Here is a 16,383-nt window from a genome sequence, read left to right as displayed (position 1 = left end):
TAACAATTTAAACATTAAAAAATGTAAAACATAAATACAAAATGTAAGAAACAATTAAACACATAATTAAAATATAATAGGAGTACCATGAATGAATCAATTAACATGAATTAACATACAATTAATAAAATACATCTAGCCAACAAATCCCCAATACTCCAAAAATTTGAATAAATATTTATTACAGAATTAAAATTATGAATCATGTACACAAATAGATAAAAATAAATATATTAAACATTTACCAAATTAATCAACATAAAATAATAGTTATGAGAACACTACACAACCAATCCCCACATAAACCCAAAAACATAAAAAATATAAATAACAATAATTTAAAAAAAAATACCATAACATATTGAATGAAAATTACAATAAAAACACAGTAGAAAATGATATTAATGTAAACAATATTGTAAACTTTTATATATTTGTAAAACTATTTTTAAAAAGTACTTACCCTCAATATTTTGGTCCATGATATTCTTGTTTTCACAAAGTTTTGAACTTGATATTAAGGTAAGATGTTATTTTTAAGTGGATATTTAAGTGGAACCCCACCCTGGTCCTGGTACCACTGCACCTTCTACCCATCTGATAGAATATATCAAACTAATAATATTAAATATTACAGAGCCCATTAAATGTTCAGGTCACAAAACTAATTGTTCATCAAATCATTGGAAAAATACAGTAAAGTCCTGATATAGAGTTTGGTGGCTAGAGTAAAGGCAGTCAAGAAGGCTGAGGACTTTTCATCCCCCACCCTTCATTTACTCCGTTGTCCAAATTTAGAGTTCACTGGTGGCCTTGAGATGAACTCTAGGGGTTTGGATGAACTGCTGTAATGATGGTTCAAGCAAAGCTGTTTTAAAGTTTGGTATGTGTCCGTCATTGGTGATGGAAACGTACATCAAACTTCTAACAGTTTTTTCTTTTCCAAAAACAAACTTCCACAGTGAAGTTTTTTTGGGGAAAAGAAAACAACTAATGATCTGAACACTATGGAAGTTTTCTTTCTGGCGGTGGGAGTCAATTTATGTTTAATTTTTATTGTTCTTCCCCCACCATGATATTCCTGACTGTGATTGACCGTAAAAGAAAGCTGTCCGATCACCTATTTTAAATAGGGTGGGATGTTGGATGGCTTACCACTGACAGACAATTCTACCTCGGGTCATTGGAGGAAGGTTTATGCCAGTGGAGTGGAGTGCGTATGCCAGGTTTACGCCGACTCTTTCAGTATAAGTTTGGAGGTCCCCTCAACTCAAAATAGGGAAGGCGGACTAACAATTTGGGAGACAGGGTACCGTGTCATCAATGGGACGTAGCACCTGGTCCACCAAACTCTAAATCAGGCCATGCAGCAATATGTAATTGTATTTGCATTCCCAAATACAGAATGTATTACGAGGTCATACTAATGGCTGAGTGGGTGCTATTTAGGTATAAATTACAATATTCTAAGATGAAGGCCCCCATATGTGACAGTTGAAACACATTTCAGTTTATTACATTAAATTATACCACTGCTTTGAGCGAAAATTGTTAGAAGTGACTCTATTCATGAACTTAGAAACATTTATGCTCCCACAGACTCTGCCCTGATGATTGTTATTAGCGAACCAAAAGGAAAGTCAGTTATCATTTGCTCCCTATATTTGGCCAAGGGTGTTACTATCGATTGAGTTGCAATATAGTTTTTAGTTTTGTGCACACCCTGAACTGATGTAGTTCAAGGTGCTCACATGTGATAATGAAGGAAAAGGAGATACTGTGAAAACAATAATTGTGTAGGATCATGCAATATGGTCAAGTGGAAGCTGTTGATACAAGGTTTCCTGGTTTCACATTGTGCATTTTAGCCACTACAGGGTTATTTCTTTCTTTCTCCCGTTTGAGATCAAAGCATAATGGTTTGTGTGTAATTCTTTCAGGTCTTAAATCAGCGCATTGGGTTTCATTAAGGCTATGCATGGTTCACAAGAAATGGTGGTGGTAGTGTTTGGGGAGAGTGATTTTTTAATGCAGAAGCTAAAATGATAACCAGAGCACTCCCCTTTGGTCAGTGCATTGAGACCTTTTGCTCCATATACCCAAAATTCTTTATTCATTACTCTCCATTCTTGAACTAATTTGCCGTCCACTCCTCACCCATCCAGCTATTCATTCTTTCTTTCTTTGAGCCATGCAGCAATATCTCAAATCTCCATCCATCCATTCAATGATTGGACAATGTTCTATAATGAAAAATGTGCTGTAAAATGCACCCTATTCACATTTTCTTTAACAAACATTTCTTGAGGGGAGGCACAGTCGTTACTTGCAGTATAAGGGCTGGTCAAACAAAATTTGCCAGAGCTGCTATTTGTTTCCAGTTTAGCATGTGTAGCATCCTCCTCAGCCTGGGTACCCACCAATGACAGCGCCACATATGGAGCTTAGTATAACACGTCTTTATTCATCTGTGTGTAACTGCAAACTCAACATTTTAAACCTGTGTTCACTTCTCTACTCTCTAGCACTTACATCACAATTCCATGGAGTCCATCTGGAGCCACAAGGGTTCCGTCATTGCCCTCTGTTACATAAAAATACAAAGATATACACAATACCCAACCATGTCTTCAGAAACTTGGGACAGACAGTAGAAGTGTCCATGATTCTAAATGTGGGGAAATTACATGGGACCTACAACTACTTAAGGTAAACCTACAAAACCTAATAAGCATTTCCTCAGAGCTGGCAAACAACAGATGGAACTGCAACCCTCATGTGAAGGATAGCCACAGTTGGGTTCCAGACACAATAAACTGTTCTAGACCACCATAACACCCCAAAAACAAAGCAACCCCAAACTCTCTCAACATCTCCGCCTCTGAGATGGAGAACAATTGCCTACCACAATACCTACACTCCATAAAACCCAAAACCCTCTCTCAAATGGTGACATTCACACCCTCCTTCTCTCATATAATGATAATACTACCGACTCCAATAACTGAGGAGATTTGGACATAATAGAAACTATTCTTACAAACCCCTCACGGATAATCTAGGCCCAATCACAGAAGCATGAATAAGTCAAACCTTAAGCAAGTGTCCATTACTCAGATAACCGCAGAGGACACCAAACCACACTTGAAATGCATGGTACTCAATTGCAGATCTGCAGTGAAACATGTGGCAGACATCGCGGACCTCATCCTTGCCGGACCTATTATTCCATATGGAAACCTAACTAAAGACTCCGGTACATGTACCCTTGACTTATTAGTTCCCCCTAACTACAACATCATAAGATTAGATAGACCCAGCGACCAGACGGAGGTATTGCTTGCATACACTAAACAATCTCTCAGTGAAACAGAAACACAACACTGCCCTACCCTCATGTGAATACTTATGCATTGATATTCTAAATAACAACAAGTCCAGTGTGCAAACTGCACACCATCTACCACCCACCAAGAGACATCACATTCATAGAACAAATAATGAAAACCATCTCCACCAACGCAGGGCAATACTGCATCCAGATATTCCTCTGAGATTTCAACCTCCACTGGAATGACCCTGCAGTCAACAGCCTTATATACTTCCTAGCTAACCTTAACTTGAAACAATTCTGTGATAGTCCTTCCCACAATTTGGGGGTGACTTTGGACTGCATTTTTGGCAAGAGTAATAAAATTCAACTGGAATCCATCATCCCTTGTGATTGAACAGATCACCACTGCATCACTTTCCTCATCACTGAATCTGTGAAGACAAAAAAAGCTTAACTAAAGAAACTCAAACTTTGGAAAAGGAGCATGCATAGTACCAACCTAATAATCTGACATCCCTCAGCAACAAAATCCTGCCCCCTCCCTTGGACATGGCCTCAAAGGCCACAACAACAACTCAATCCTGAACATTCTAGACATGATATAACCCTTAAAACTAAAAGAAATGCCCTCCAAAGAATCCTAACCATGGTTCAATGACAGCCTAAATGCAGATAGACATGAACTCATACATTGAGATTTTCACCCTCCCTCGAACATCCTAAACACCAGAGATCATTGAGGAACAAATGCCTAAGAAGTTTGAAAGTGAATTACTTTAGAAAAAATTAGATAATGCTAGAAATCATCCAAGAAAATTGTTCAAACTTGTCAGGCTGCAATCCAATGGGCAACCCAAGCCTACCCCTACAAGGACAAATTTTCAGCTAAACTGTGATGACTTTGACTACTGCTTCAGGGAAAAGATCAAAAGCGATCTGCACATGGTTAAGGAGCCCCTCCCTCTCGTACCTCATATTAACAGCCCGCCCCCTTTCAGGATCACTGAAACACCATGTCTCTCAGCTCACATCATGCATCATGGAGCACATTCAAAACCTTTGATTAAAGCACCATTCTCAAGATACTAGCAGCACTTAAACCCTCAAACGACTTTAGCGACCCCCTACCAGCGACTGTCTCCCTTTCTGGTACAAGATAGTGAATGCTTCACTGTTCCAAGGATCAATCCCTGACTGCCTTAAAGCTTGGCAGGTTATCCCTATTCTGAACAAAACAACAGCGGATCACGCAGATCCAAACAATTTCTGGCCTATCTCTAATATGACAACAGTGGGAAGCTCATTGAGAAATGTGTCCATGTACAATTATGCAACCACATCAAACAATTCAGCCTCCTAGATCATTTCCAGTTCTGTTTCCATCAGGGCCACAGTACTGAATCAACTCTCACTCATATAGTTGATGATGCCCTAAAAATGGTGGATCACAAATAATTCTGCCTTCTAATTCTCCTCGCCCTCTCATCAGCCTTAGATATGGTCAAACATGACAGCCACTTAGAACTACTTGAACGTAGGATGGGTTTATCAGAGTACATTCCTAACTGGTTCACTTCCTTTCTCCACAACAGAAGCCAGAGAATAAAGTTCAATACGTCCCTTTCCAATCGCACACAGGTAACACTAGGGGTACCACAGGGGTCCTTGCTCTCACCCACTCTCTTTAACCTGTTCATGGAATCTTTAACTGTACTTTTGAATTCATCTAACATCTACCCTCACATGTACACTTGTCCCACAAAGATATTAGGTATCATACCCTTACATAAACCCCAATACTGGCTAACCTGCAACCACCTCAAATTAAATGCTCTCAAAGCAGAATTCCTCTTTATTGCTCCACCTATACACCTACCAGACATCGCAGAATGAATTAAACAAATATCAGCTTTTAACTGCTTACCACACATCATTGATTCAATCAGATCTCTAGGAACAATGCTCGACAGGAACCTGAACATGCTACAGGAGCACATCAGCTCTATTACCAAAGATGGCGAACATCCACACGAACATCCTAAGGAAAATTAAACCATTCCTTTCCCGTTAGGACTTCAAGTCAGCTGTACAAGCCCTGGTGACTCCCAGGTTGGACTATGGAAGTACAACCCTCTGCGGTCTTCAAAGATGTAAGCTGGCGCCACTAAGGGCCTCTCTTAAATCTGCGGCTAGACTCATCACATGAGGCAAGGATTCACTTAAAAATTGCTTGCATAAGCCACACAGCCATACACTTCATCACCCTGAGATATCTTGCACAAAAATTGAAACTATCGGATGGTTGTAGAGCTTCTGAAGGCGCTAGCACCCTACTGTTGAAACCACAGAAATTACATTAAAAGAAAACATATAACCGAGCATTCTCAGGCATTGCCCCAAAAATATGAAAAAACCTACCCCCTGAAATCAGATTGAACCCCTCAAGTGCATCATTCAAAGAATAAGTTAAAGTGATACTGATGAACACATTTATGTCATAGAAACCATGATCTCCACCCCTTTACACTATGTGTCCCCTTAGTCCTGCCCGCATACTTTTCCCTTGAATCTGGATTTTTTTATGTCTTGGACTCTGTGCTGGTCTCTCTTAAGTCTTCTATCATAACTTGCTCCGTCCTTGATAATGATGTTGTTCTTTATGCTCCCTATCTCATTAAACACTGTAAAGCGCTCTGATACTAGCAAGGTTCATGTTTGCACTGTATAAAAATGTATAATTAAATCTGCATTCACTTGTCCTTTCAGACACAGTTTCTATATATTGACATCAGTGTCTGACGAGCGATGACCACATGTCGGAAATGCGAGGAATCCCACCTAATGGACTTCCTGTCTAATCTCTCGATTACTCTTTCTTGGGGGATAATCGACAGAGCATCTATCAATGGAAAACAGGAGTACTCATTAACAATCATTGTCAAGAAGACCGAATAAGTCAACAGCAAATCTTTTACATACATGCTTTGGCAACTCTTACATGTTTAAGGTGTGTTGAGTGGTTTTTAATGAAAGGCAATTGCATAGATGATAGGCCTTTAGTTCTCTTTCAACTCTCTCATCTTGATGAGGAAACCAGACTTGTCTCAGAGAGCTTATTTTGTGGCAACGATTCCATGATGTGCTTCATGGGCCACTTCAAATATATGTTGTCGCAGACTCTCCGGAATAACAATTCTCGAACTGCCCTTGATAATGCCATCCTGAGTAACGGACAGTTCCTCTTTTACATTTTTAAACTTCTGGTACTCAATTTCACTGGTCGAGTGTGCTGGTTCCAAGAGTGATGCATAATAATGTATTTTAGTTGAAACATGTCGCTATCTTGACTCGTGGCAGTGACAATTTGTTCCAGCAAAATGGCAGCTGGTGTGCTTGATTTCACTAAGAAATTTATGTAGGCTTCGGCCATCTTGGAAGGGGTACCATGGGACTGCAGAGGCACTCTGAGAAGTAGTTGGGCAGGGTTTTGATCTTTCCCTGGAAGGTCACAATTGTGTAGTTGTATTCTTATAATTGTAGACCCCCAACATTCAATGCGAGGAGGCATCTTTGCCTTAGGATTGCTATAGATGGTCAACAAAGTTTGATTGTCTGTCACAAGTGTGAAAGCCTTTCCATATAAGAATGCCTGGAAATGTTCACAATCCCACACCACTGCTAAACTTTATTTCTTAGGTTGTGAATAAGCATGTTCAGGTTGGGACAAACTTCTGCCTGCATATATACATTTATTGAATTTACAGTATTTGATGAGTGTCTCCAGTCTATCAACAAATTCATCAGTGGTTTCACCAACATTTTGTTGTTCTTGACTGAAAATGTATCTTTCGTAATCTACATTTGGCATTGGATGGAACTTGAGATTCAAGTCTTTTTTGATTTGATAGTATATCATTTCTTGAGCTAGCAACATTTTCTTTATGACTTCTTTTACAACAGAACCAGCAAGATTCTTAAGTTATCTTCTTGTCTTCTACTTCTTCTATTGCATCAATAAAAAACATCAAAGGTCTCTATCCAAGCAGTCCATCTATTGCTAATATTTTGCTTTTTGACGGTATCAAATCGTGGTGGTGCTTTCTAGATGGCGGCAGCATTGAAACTATTGGTGGAACTTACTGATGTGGAAAGTAGTGTTCTTTCTGATGCTGCTTGGTGATTTTGTGTATGTAAACCATCTGTGAGGCCTTGTGACATGCTGGCCTCTCGGTCATCTTTGATAATTACAGGAAATGTGGCCTCTTTTTTAGTTTCCATGGGAAAAATAAACATTCACTATTTTGATCACCCCGCTGGACTTTCTGATCGTCAGAGACCTCTGGAGTTGTTTTGAGCCACACTCTGCAGGTTTGGTGGGGTGCCACTTCATTTATTGACAGCTCCGCAAGCACAACCCTAGGCACTCCCTCTGGGGCTACTCAACCCGGCTATGTGATATGATGACACTCTTTACTCAGTTCTGATAAGCAGATGACCATTTCTTGTACTTGATTTGCTTTGCTTTTAGACGTTTCCTTGTATTGTCTAACATCTGGTTGATCTCTGACTCACAGCGCTTCTGATCGCAGAGTTATCTTGCTGTCACTATTTGCTGCTCTTTCAAAGTTGGGTGTGTACAACTGTAACTTTATCACTCCGAATGATGCATGGCATTAGGTTGAGTAGTAGCATGCAACCTCTCTTTGCGGTCTTCCCAGCAGGTTTTTGGCCAACGCTGTGTTGACTTGCAGCTTCAACTGAGGCACACGTGGCATGCGCAAGCAGTTTGCTTGACCATGGCAAACTCTCTGGGAGAGCACAGTCGATCTTCGGGTTACGTATAACCTATCTTGTTGCTAGTTGTTGCATCCTATCCAGCCTGGGTGCTCGCCAATAACTACGCCACACAGGGAGCTTAGTATAACACGTCTTTATCCGTCTGCATGTATCCACAAACTCAACATTCTAAACCTGCATTAACTTCTCTATGCTCTAACGCTTACATCACAGTTCTATGGAGTCCATCAAGAGCCACAAGGGTTCCGTCATTGCTAACTCACACAACACTACAGCACTGATGCTATATTAGCCAAATAAATAGTATTCAAAGCAAGGACCTCATTAGTAATGGTGAATGAGCCACTTAACACTTGAGCCAGGTTCGAGCCACATGCTAGGCTCTGACTCAGCTTGAACCTCAAGCCCAAAATGAGTCGCACTTTCTTGTGGCTTCTGCCTTGCTCTACTCTTGTGCGCAATGTTAAAAACAAATCATTGACATTTGAGGTAAAAAAGAGAGACAAATATATACCCATTTAGTAGCTGATTTGTACAAAGTGAAACCAGAAAACCTGGGCCCAGATTTACCTAAGGCTTGCACAAGGTGACACACGGCAAGCTCTGAAATCCTCTGTGTGGCTTAGTAAATGTAGAGTAACTCACAGCAGGTCAAGTCGCTGCCTTGTGTTAACATTGCCTTGGGAAGGCGTTCCAGTGATGGGGTGTGGGCATTCCCCCACATCCACCCATGGATTATGGTTTATTTACAGATTCACTAAGAATAGTAAACCTGGGAATGCTTAAAAATGCTGCACCATCATAACAGAGGCTTAACGAGGAGAATTATGTTTATTTCTCCTTGTTATTTCATCTTTCTATGTGTGTTGCATTCCTCAGCATACATATAGAAAGCAGCCCTCGTAGAAAAAGTCCAGGCTTGATCCACAATCCAGGCTCTTGCTCAGCTCGCGGTCTTCTTGGCACCTCAAGCCCAAAACAAGGAGAGCTTTCTTGTGGCCACTCTTTACTTTTGTGGACCAAAAAAAATAGAGAGACAAATAGATACCCATTTAGTGGCTGATTTGAACAAAGTGAAATCAGAAAACCTGGCCCAGATTTACCAAGGGCCTGCGCGGCAACACAAGCTCTTAAGTCCTCTGTATGGCTTAATAAATCTAGAGAAACGCAAGACAGTGCAAGTTGCTGCCAAGCTTTTAGGAAGGCATTCCATGGGTGGATGGTGGGCGTTCCCACACATTCACCCATGGATTTTGTTGCATTCCCATATTTACTAAGAATAGTAAACCTGGGAATGTGTCAAAATGCTACACCATCCCAACAGACGCATAATGAGAATTATGTTTATTTCTCCTCGCTATTTCATATTTCTACATGTGATGCATTCTGCTACACACATAGATTACAGCATACGTAGAAAGAGGTGTATGTCCCTGAGGATTGTTTTTATACAGAAAGGTATTCCTTCCTACACAAAAACAATCCTGCCTGCAGTGCAGGCACCCTTGCACCATGGCGCAGAAGTGCCTGTGTTGACACAAATCAGCATTCAGTACACCAGAACAGATAGCAGGAATTCACCATATTTTAGTAAATAAAGCATATTCCTGCTCTGCCGATTTGGCACAGTGCATCAAGTTGTCTTGCTGCATTGCATTGCACCAGATGTTAATAAATCTGGCCCCAAGGATTTATCTTGGTTTGTCCACTTAACAAAACTGCGTGACTTTATGTAAAACTTTTGTTTCACCAATCCCCTTTTGCTTCATTATTGCATATGACAGCACCATCACATACATGATGCACTATACAAGCGTATTGTGTTTGATTTAATAGACTATAATTTTGTTCCACCTTTAAGACTGTGGGTCCTATACAGAAAGCACATGACAACTGACTTGTCTCTTAGTTCATTAATGGCATTGTGTTGCCAAGGCTGTGCCAGGAATGGTTCTAACTTCATGTTTACAAACAATCAATTTTAATAATGACCTCTTGTTTGAGGTTGCCCTCTTTGCAGGGTCACCCCCAAACTTTTAACTTTGATCCCTTCTATTCTTCTGAATTTGTTTTTTTCTGGCCTGGAGACTCTGTGCACTTTACTATTGCAAACCAGTGCTAAAGTGCTTGCGTTCATTCCCCAAAGTATGGTAAAATTGACTTGCACCTGATTAGCATATCTAATGTACTTATAAGTCCCTAATAAAGAGGAATAAGATATACCCAGCACCTATATATTAAATGCTACTAGTGGGCCTGCAACACTTATTGTGCCAAACACTAGAGTAACCATTTAAACATGCACCAGGTCTGCCATTGCAGCCTGTATGCAGTTTTAAATTGCCAATTCGCCTTGGCAAAATAACCCCTTTGCAAAGCCTTAAACTCTGCTTTTTTTTACATAGAAGTCACTTCAAAGTTAGGTCCTGGGCAGCCCATAGGGCATGGTGCATTGTAATTTAAAGGTTGGATGTGTATTTTAAATTTTATGTGTACTGGTAGTATAAAACTCACAAATTAATTTTTCACAACTGTGGGGCCTACCTCTCCCATGGGATAATATTGAGTTACCTTAGTGCATTTAATAAGTGCTTATGTTTGATTGGGAACCGGTAGTAAAGTCATAATTGGTGTCTGAGAAATTGCAATCCAAAACCTGTTGTAATGTTAAAGCCGGATTGTAAGTTACAATGCCGCTTTTGGAAGGTTTGCCCTTTCCTGGCCTAACTATTTGGTGTCTGCAGCCCGTTCCTGGGTCACATGACTGGGCATGGTTGGCAGATGGTCTTTGTATATTCCTCCCAGACAGCAACACAATACACTGATTCGGTGTGCCTAGATGAGCCATCACTGACAGGAGCTGTGCAGCCCCACTTGCAAATCAATAGGCAGTGAACTGCCTTCACACAAAAAACTTCACGCTAATCCATTGTGCTTGCAGCTAGGCTGGAGCCAGGGCAGGAGTCAGGAAATTCTAAGCACACTAAAGGAAATCTGTAGAAACATCTACTACTTCAAAGAAGGCACCAGTTATAAAGATAGGACTCTCAGACCCACTCTTCAGTTCACTTTCTGGACCTGCAGAAGGACTCTCAGAGCACTGCCTGCTGCTGTGGCCTGCTGCCTACTTCAGAATATTGCTTTGCTGCACCTGGAAGGACTGATCTGCTGCCTGAAGCCTTCCTTAAACCCTCAGAGGACTGCTCTGCTGCTCGAGCCTTGTTCCACTGCTTGAACCCAGGACTACTGGAGTGACTCCAAGGGCTAGTTGACAGGCCACCTGATCAGAGCCTCAGGGATAGCAAAGGCTTAGACAATCATGAGCCCGCACCTGGACCCAGCCTGAGTGAGTCCTGGCCCTCAACGTGGTAACTCACCAGTCCTGGACCCTTGGAAGTGGTGCTAAATGTGCCCTGATAGCCAAAATCCAAAACTTGGAAATGTATGGTTATAAAGTACTCTGAGAACTGAGAGGAGACTGGGACCTACCTGCTGGGCGATCTGCACAAGGCGCATCATTGGTCAGCATGACTTTGTCGCAGCTCCCAGTACGTTCTTCTCTGCAGCAACAAATCTTGTTCAGTTGTCCTTTGCAGAAGCAGTATCCAACCTAGTGTAGCCCTCATCGGGTATATACTATAGCCTTATAGCCCGCCGTAGCGGGCTATACTTGCTATTGAAGGCCCGCTGCATCGTTAAAGGCCCGAGCCGAAGGCGAGGGACTTTAACAAAGCAGAGGGACTTTAAAAGCCGGTATAGCCCTGCTACCAAGGCTATTAGAACATTCTGCCACTAGAGAGCAGAATGTTCTAACAAATAAAACGAAGCCTTCAGGGAGCGCGAGGGGATTCAAATCCCCTCAGGCTCCCTTGTTTTCAATGGAGCTTCCAACATTCCAATGTTCTAATACGTGTTCTTCCACTGGAGAGTTTGACTTATAGAAAAGAGACTAAGTGTGAACGTAGAAATCTTCACGGTGACTTCGCCCATCAGCTTTCCAATGATGACACCTCCTCTTAGGACCCAGTCTGCAACTTTGCCCTGCTGAACTATACCTTCTCAGACATTTTTCCCAAAAATGTCTGCTAAGTCCAAAAATAAAAGACATACAGGGCCCAATCCACTCCTTACGTCCGACCCGGGCTCCATCGCAGTAGGCCATAACATCTGAATTGAACCCAGTCTCGCGTTTGCCGCGTTGATCTTTTAGGTGCTAGCTTTAACCTTAAACTTAAAAAAATCATACTCCATTTCTACCTATTGGATTTTTGTCGTTTTGGTGTCAAATAATGTATTAAAATGTACTTTATTTTTCTAAATTGGTGTGGTATTTTTCATGTGTTGTGTTTTCAGGAATTACTGTTCGTGTAATGCAAAAATAATTTACACATTGCCTCTAAATTAAACCTGACTGTTATTTTGCCAAACTGCCAGAGGGTTAAGCACAGATTGATTTAGAGACTGTAGTGGGTCAATCTGACAGGGATTGGGGCTGTTGGCAGAGCAGGGCTTGCAACCCCTCAACCAACAACCTATTTCTTACACCTCTTAATGAACCTATATGCCTCATAAGTGTCAAACCTGCTAAATGTTAAAGAGATTATTTATTTTTTATTTTTAAGAGACTTTTTAAAAACATTTATGTGACGTTCGTTGCATCATTTTATGGCACACATTTCAGGGGTTTGGCTTGTACAAGGGCTCTTAGAGCCAAGCCCGACCCTTGGCTCTACTTTCCAGCTAATTTGATGGATTACCCACCTCTACTCAGAAGGATGAAAGTCTGTGCTGTCCATGCTGGCATTGGAAAGTACTATGGGGCAGATTTATGACGTCTGGCGCATCTCTGCTAATCAGCAGAGATGCGCCAGAAGAGTCGCGACGCATCTGCCCACCCGTGCGCCACCATTAATGCGCCGCATTTACAATGCGGCGCACCGTGGCACTCGGATGGGCAGATGCGTGACGCATCTCCTGTCGGAAAGGCGACGCAGCTCCAGCAAGGCTCGGGGGTGCCCTATCATTACAATGCTGCGTCAATCCTTACGCCTGCTTCAAGCAGGCGCAGGGTTTTGACGCAGCATGGGCTCAAAAGTGACTGAGTGAAATCTTGTAGATTTCACTCAGCCACTTTTAGGAGGCGTTCCTGCGACGGAACGCCCCCCCCTGCACAGGTACGCCTACTGCTGGAGCAGGGCTTTACAACGTGATGCATCTCCCAGATGCGTCACGTTGTAAATACCCCGCAGCATGGCGCAGGATTTGCGCCGCCGCTGCGTCACAAAAGTGACGCAACGGCGGCGTAAATGAGGCGCAAGGGGCTCATAAATCTGCCCCTTCGTGTGGATCACACGATGTCAGCAGTGAGCACTTTACTTCTGAGCCACTTTGTCGGCTCATTGCATTTTTGTCGTCCCTCACTAGATAAAATTGCCTGCGACAGAATAGATGCAAAGCAAACGAATATTCTGATCTGAAGTTCTATTCGCACACAAAAGTCCCATCAGGGGACAGCCCATCACAGGTACAGATGGTGGAAGTCAAAAAAATGGAAAAAAAATGGTTTCGGAACAGTATTTTAGAATTGACGTCATCGTCTCCGGAACTTTAAATTGGGCCTGAGAAAAATGCCAGTACACAACTGTGAAGAAGGACACCTTGCTTATTGTTTCAAGAACATTCTTCTAACGTTTCCATTTCTGCCTGGTTGGAGCTCATTACTGTTGAAACCCCGGTGAAAAAACCGAGCGATTCAATTTAAAACGGATATGCATGTCAGGCACTGACGACAGAGAGCATGTCTTGATTTTCGAAGCTACGCGGTGCACATCGGTTTACAATTTTAGCATCCACGCATTTGCTGGTGTCTGTGTCTTTTTTTGTAGACAGGAATAGATTTCTTCACACGACATTTCACAGTTATTAGTCCTACGTTCATATCTTGTATTAGTACATAGTGGGAGGAAATATGACTTAGCCCCGGACACCCCCTCAAGCTACCACGATACCGTTAATTTACATTAATCGTGAGTTACTAGAAGCATAATTTCAACAGCACTCGGAGCCTGAATTTATCAACACAAATGGGAGTTCAAATATTACCTGAGGAAAAGGGGGACATAGTGTAATTATTCCCATAGGAGCATCTTACTTCTCTCCTGTAAAACCACAAGAAAAAAACAGAAAGTGCGATATAACTCAAATACTGTACATTTGAGAACATATGCTTGTATTTGTTTAGCTAAAACCATGGGACAGTGGCTCACTGGCCATTAAATAAACAGAGGATAACAGTGTAACTCTACACCAGTGTTACTGAACATGAAAGGGGCGGCATTAGAGCGGAGGAACCAGAAGAAATGTTTTCTTTCTCCTCTTTTTTTTCCTTTTAATGTGTGCTGCATTCTGAAACACACATAAAAAGAGGAAATCAGCTGAATTGATTGATTTTATGCAGGAAGGTGTCCCTTCAATCAATCAGACAAAATCAAGCAGACCTGCAATGAAGGCACCCTTGCGCCATTCTGCAAGGGTGCCTGCGTTGGCGAATTGAAGGCCATTGTGCTCCAGCGCTGGGGAAAAGGACAGGAAGGCACCATATCACATAGATACAGCTCATTCCTGCCCTTTTGTTTTGATGTAGGGCAGCGCAGAAAGATTCTTTGTGGTGCTGCCCTATTCCAAATCCTCATAAATGAGGCCCTATGTTTTTTGTACTTCGCTCGTCTGATACCATCAATCCCAAACTCGTCACACTAACATACTTTTTCTGATGTGGTTAGTGAGGCACCTCTACAAAGCAGTAAGAAAGAGAAGTTTACCTCCACATCAAGCCACTTGGAGTCCTCCTTCGGAAGGCAGGGATCTTCTATCAACAATATACCGATGACACACAACAGCATCGAAAGATCTTCTCACCAAACATCTCACACCTTCTCATCACACTATACTGTGTTCGCTCTGTGACCTCTCATCGCCTAAAACTAAACCTTTCTAAAACTGAATTCCTCCTTATCTCCCCTTCTAAATCAACACTTAAGCTGCAATCATTGACGGGCACACACAACATCCTTAAGAGTAAACCCACCATTATTGACCTTGCCGAATCTCTAGGATTCATCCTAGACAAAAGGCTTAACCTACATTCTCAAATGAGCACCATGGCCAGACATGCCTGCTATCAACTATTTATTTAGTGGGGAACCCGCTGTTACATTCCAGAGGAAGATCTGAAATATGTTGTTCATAGACTGGTGATCCCCAGAATAGACAATTTTAACTCTCTCTAGACTGATCTCCCCGAAACCCATCTCACCACCCCTTAAATCGATCCTACACTCAGTAGCACGGTTCCTCTGTGGGGACAAAATGAATGACTACATTACACCTATTCTGAGCACTCTCTGATATTTGTCAATTGAAGCCAGGACTATTTACAATACTGCTTACATCACTCATAAACCTCTGCACACATCCATTCCCTGTTACCTGGCAAAAAACTCAAGCTATCAGGTGGGCTCCAGGCTCTCACGAAATGTTGAAGCAATGCTGCTAGAACCCCTGTCCTTTAAGAAGGTACAACTCATGGAACAATCCTTCTCAGGTAGCACAACCAGAGTTTGGAGCTCATTACCTTCTAATCTGCGTACAACCACCTTGCTAATGACCTGAAAGCCCTTCTTCTCCAACAATATTGCAGCTAAGGCACTACAATCAATCTCGACTCAGACATCTACTCTACCTAAACCTTTTCAATGCTTTGTATATCTCTTATGCATTCTGTTTTTCAGTTATGATCTACCATTTTGTAATTCTCGATCTTCGTAACAATTTTTGTTGTTATTTGTTCATTTTGAACCATCTGTGATTTCCAAGTAACTAAACATTTCTATTGCAAAGCACTCTAGCACATTTGGGGAATGTCTGCACTACATAAACATGCATAAATGAATGAATAAAACTAGGGAAGGATAGGGGCAGGCCAACATGAAGGGGCTGGATCAATATTAAGGTTTGGACAGACCGTTATGCTAAAGTGGATGAGGTTGGGCCTTCACGATACAAAGAGAGAGAGCATCCAGGGGACGCAATGAAGACAGTGGCATAAGATAGGGACCCCAAGCTCCAGGGGGCTTTCTCAGCACAGTATCCTGCACTGAGGTACTTCTGAGTGAGTCTGAAGGGGGGGGTCCTCCGTGTTTTTTTCAGGGGGCCCCCTTCAAGTTTTGTTACGCCTCTGAATGAAGTAAAGA

Source organism: Triturus cristatus, chromosome 2_2 (assembly GCF_964204655.1).
Source record: "Triturus cristatus chromosome 2_2, aTriCri1.1, whole genome shotgun sequence".
NCBI lineage: Eukaryota > Metazoa > Chordata > Amphibia > Caudata > Salamandridae > Triturus > Triturus cristatus.
The sequence above is the reverse complement of the archived record's forward strand: the minus strand, read 5'-3'. Positions refer to the sequence as shown.